This window comes from Elephas maximus, chromosome 3, assembly GCF_024166365.1.
Source record: "Elephas maximus indicus isolate mEleMax1 chromosome 3, mEleMax1 primary haplotype, whole genome shotgun sequence".
In the NCBI taxonomy this organism is placed as follows: Eukaryota; Metazoa; Chordata; class Mammalia; order Proboscidea; family Elephantidae; genus Elephas; species Elephas maximus.
The window spans coordinates 83885152-83890658 of NC_064821.1; positions in this window are offsets into that span (position 1 = coordinate 83885152).

The following is a 5507-nucleotide window of genomic DNA, read 5'->3' on the forward strand; positions in this document are numbered from 1 at the left end:
AATATCAACTGAGATGTTTCAACAAACACATGCAGCACTGGAAGTGCTCACTCGTCTATGCCAAGAAGTATGGAAGACAGCAAGCAAAATTTTGCTGAAGAACATTCAAAAACGGCTGGAGCAGTATATCGACAGAGAACTGCCAGAAATTCAGGGCAGTTTCAGAAGAGGATGTGAAACCAGGAATATCATTGCTGATGTCAGATGGATCCTGGCTGAAAGAAGAGAATACCAGAAGGATGTTTACCTGTGTTTTATTGACTATGCAAAGGCATTCGACTGTGTGGATCATAACAAATTATGGATAACATTGTGAAGAATGGGAATTCCAGAACACTTAATAGTGCTCATGAAGAACCTTTACAAAGATCAAGACGCAGTTGTTCAGACAGAACAAGGGGATACTGATTGGTTTAAAGTCAGGAAAGGTGTGTGTCAGAGTTGTACCCTTTCACCATACCTATTCAATCTGTATTCTGAGTAAATAATACGAGAAGCTGGGCTATATGAAGAAGAACAGGGCATCAGGATTGGAGGAAGACTCATTAACAACCTGCGTTATGCAGATGACACAAACTTGTTTGCTGAAAGTGAAAAGGACTTGAAGCACTTACTAATGAAGATTAAAGACCACAGCCTTCAGTATGGATTGCACCTCAACATAAAGAAAACAAAAATCCTCACAACTGATCCAATGAGCAACATCATGATAAATGGAGAAAAGATTGAAGTTGTCAAGGGTTTCATTTTACTTGGATCCACAATCAACAGCCATGGAAGCAGCAATCAAGAAATCAAGAGACACATTGCATTGGGTAAATCTGCTGCAAAGGATCTCTTTAAAGTATTGAAGAGCAAAGATGTCACCTTGAAGACCAAGGTGTGCCTGACCCAAGCCATGGTATTTTCAATCACATCATATGCATGTGAAAGCTGGACAATGAATAAGGAAGACCGAAGAAGAATTGACGCCTTTGAATTGTGGTATTGGTGAATATTGAATATACCATGGACTGTCAAAAGAACGAACAAATCTGTCTTAGAAGAAGTACAACCAGAATGCTCCTTAGAAGCAAGGATGGCAAGACTGCATCTTACATACTTTGGACGTGTTGTCAGGAGGTATCAGTCCCTGGAGAAGGACATCATGCTTGGCAAAGTACAGGGTCAGTGGAAAAGAAGAAGACCCTTAAGGAGGTGGATTGACACAGTGGCTGCTACAATGAGCTCAAGCATAACGATTGTAAGGATGGCTCAGGACAGGGCAGTGTTTCGTTCTGTTGTGCATAGGGTCGCTGTGACTCAGAACCATCTTGACGGCACCTAACAACAACAACAAGGAGTGGAGGGAAAGCCAAGTGGTAATCAGGAACCATTTACAGGTATTTCTGGTCAAATTGCCAGAAGAGCTCTAAGAAGAAAGTGTCATAGAGCTCCTGGTCTCAGTAATTTCTTGTCATTTCTTTTTTCCTTCTAAGAAAACACTTTTGTACTTAATTTGTATTTGTATTGGAGTAACATAATGGCTGCAACAATGAGGTGTGATTGTGAGGACAGAAAGGATTGTGCAATAGCCCAGAGCCAAGCAACATTTTGTCTTGTTATACATGGGGCCGCTATGAGTCAGAACCAAGTCTATGGCAAGTAGCAACAACAAAAACTGTAAATTATTTTTCCCAAAGGGGAGGGGGAAAACAGTTGCCGTTGAGTCAGTTGTGACTCATGGAGAACCTAAGTGCACGCTATAGGGCTATCATGGCTGTTATCTTTTGGAAGCAGATCACCAGGCTTTTCTTCCAAGGCACCTTCGGGTACGTTCAAACCACCAACGTTTTGGTTAGTAGCCAAGCAATTAACCATTTGTGCCACCCAGGAACACCTTTTCCCTTAAAAGGGCACCCTAAATTATGTAAATCTCAGGCCCCGCAAATTCTGGGTGTGCACTAATGATCAGGACTTGCCCTGAAAAAAAATCATAAAGTCCTTCTTCCACCCTGTAGTACCCCCTTATCCTGATTTCTAACTGCCCAGACCTTGCCAGGGTCAATATCAGCCCTGTCTTTCCAGCCCACTCGTAGGTCCAGATTTACCTTTTCCACCTTACCACATGGAAATCAACTTGTCCTGCCCAGTTCTATGAGAACCACACTGCCTCACTTACAATTCTCCAAGGTGACAATTAGGTTTCTAATAAACTAATGCTCTATTGAGGTGTTATAGCCTAAAAATTGGTTGGAATAATGCCTTAACAGAGAACTCTTCCACCACTTGTCTATGAGTTTGTTGTATTGTGGTAGCTTGCATGTTGCTATAATGCTGGAAGCTATGTCACTGGTATTTAAAATACCAGCAGGGTTATGCATGATGGACGGGTATCAGCAGAGCTCTCAGACTAAGACAGACTAGAAGAAAGGACATGGCTAGCTACTTCTTTTAAAAAAAAAAAAAAATGGCCAGTGAAAACATTATGAATAGCAGCAGAACATTATCTGATATGGTGCCAGAAGATGAGCCCCTCAGGTTGGAAGGCACACAAAATTAGACTAGGGGAGAGATACCTCTTCAAAGTACAGTCAATCTTAATGACCTGGATGGATTAAAGCTTTCAGGGCCTTCATTTGCTGATGTGGAACAACTCAAAATGAGAAGAAAAAGCTCCAAACATACATTAATAATTGGGATGTGAAATGTATGAAGTATGAATCTAGGAAAATTGGAAGTTCTCAAAAATGAAATGAAACCCTTAAAGATTGACCACCTAGGCATTAGTGAGCTGAAATGGACTGGTATGGGCCATTTGAATCAGATAATCATATGGTCTACTATTCTGAGAATGACAAATTGAAGAGGAATGGTGTTACATTTATCTCATCATTGAAAAGAACGTTTCAAGATCTACCCTGAAGTAGAACACTGTCAGTGATAGGATAATATCCAAACAGCAACAAGGAAGATGAGTTAATATAACTTTTATTCAAATTTTTGCAGCAACCATTAATGCCAAGGATGAAGATATTGAAGATTTTTACCAACTTCGGCAGTATTAAATTGATCAAACATGCAATCAAGATGAATTGATAATTACTGGTGATTGGAACGTGAAAGTTGGAAACAAAGATGAAGAATCAGTAGTTGGAAAATATAGTCTTGATGATAGAAACAATGAGGGATGTCACATGATAGAATTTTGTAAGACCAATGACTTCACTGCAAATACATTTTTTCACCAACATAAACCGTGATTATACACGTGGACCTCACTGGATGGAATACATAGGAATCAAATCAACTACATTTGTAGAAACAGACAATGGAAAGTTCAACATCATCAGTCAGAACAAGGCCAGCAGCTGACAGCAGAACAGACCATCTAATGCTGATGTGCAAGTTCAAGCTGAAACAGAATAAAATTTTTAAAACTCCAGCAGAGCCGAAGTATGACCTTTAGTATGTTGTTGTTGTTGTTGTTCTTAGGTGCTATTATTGACTGGGTTCCAACTCATAGCAACTGAATATACAACAGAACAAAATACTGCCCAGTCTTGCACCATCGTCACAATCATTGTTATGATTGAGTCCATTGTTGCAGCCGCTGTGTCAATTCATCTCTTGAGGGTCTTCCTTTTTTTGACAGACCCTTTGCTCTACCAAGCATAAGGTCCTTCTCCAGGAACTGGTCCCTCCTGATAGCGTGTCCAAAATTTGTAAGACAAAGTACCGCCATCCTCGTGTCTGAGTGTTCTGGCTCTATGTCTTCCAAGACAGATTTGTTTGTTCTTCTGGCAATCCATGGTATATTCAATATTCTTCACCAACACGATAATTCAAAGACGTCAATTCTAATTTGGTCTTCCTTATTCATTGTCCAGCTTTCACATTCATACAAGGCAATTGTACATAGGGTTGCTGTGAGTTGGTACCGACCCGACAGCACCTAACAACAACAACAGGAACCTTCTGAAGATACAGAATCTTAAAAGAATTAATTTTCATTACATTAAAGGGAAAAAAACTTTCATTGTTTATTTTATGTTACAAGTGATATATTTAAATGAGAAATGTTAGAAAATACAGAAAACCTAAAGAAAAGTATAAAAATCACCCTATTAAAAAAAAATCCAAAACAATAACTGCATCACCCCTTCCTAATCCCCCTTAATATGTCGTATGGCCTTCTGTACTATTTTTTCTAAGCATTAATAGATATATAAGGTATGAGTTCTACCAAAATTGTATTAGAATTCAGTAATAATTTGAAATCTAACTTTTTCATTTTTGTGAACATTTTTCCCTGTCATTAAATACTTGTTTAAAGGACCATGTTAAATGACTCATCAAGAGTTTGAAATTTTTTCTATAAATGGCCAGATAATAACTATGCTCAACTTCGTGGACCATACGGCCTATATCACAATTACTTAGCTCCGCCGTTAGGTATAGTGTGAAAGCAGAATATCACACCAGTTGCTGTCAAGTCAATTCTGACTCAGGACAATTCCTTGTGTGTCAGCAGACCTGTACTCCACAGGGCTTTCAATGGCTGATTTTTCAGAAGCAGATCATTAGGCTTTTCTTCTGAGACACCTCGCTTAAACCAAGCACTTAACAGTTTGCGTCACCCAGGGGCTCTGAAAGCAGCTTAGATGATATATAAATGGATAAATGTGGCAGTACTGCCATAAAGCTTTCTTTATGGACACTGAAATTTCAATTTCATATAATTTTCATATGTCATGAACTATTCTCTTTTTTTTTTTTTTAAACCATTATAAAATGTAAATACCATTATTAAAGAACTGGTAGTGCAGGAACAGGCTACAGGCCAGATTTGGCCTATGGGTCATAGTTTGCCCTCATGACCCCTGCATTACATGGAAATACCATAATTTATTTGATAACACCATATTGTGGTGATTTTAAATTGTTTCCATTTTTTTGTCCTATCAGTGATTATTAAAAATTGAATTTCTATTGATATATTTTCACATGAGTATTTAATACATTGTCAGCTCAGAGAGTTGTTTGATGTCCCTCAGATTACTCCATGTTGGAAATTAATTATCTTCTTTATTCTGGTGTATAACTGACACCAGTGTTTACAGTACTGAACCTTATTTTTCCCTTTTTAAAAAAAAAATGTACAAAGTGACAAATGCATGAATAGCAAAGACACCCCACTCAATTTCTTCTGTCCACCCAGCATTTTCCAAACACATAACTGTGGTCATGGGAGAACCCAGGGTATGTAGCCAGAGCCTAGTATGAGCTCAGAAATCTCTCAGCATTTTTTCATGATTAAAGATCTAGGCCATCAGTATAAAACAGCCGGAGCATCCACGCTATTGGCAGAAAACTGCCAGCAGGGACCACACTAAAGGAAATAGTAAAAGTGTTTCGTCAGGTGGAAAGCAAGTGATAAAAGATAGAAGCATAAAATGAAGAGTTGTTTTTGTTGTTGTAAGGTGCCTTTGAGTTGGTTCCAACTCATAGTGACCCTAGGTACAACA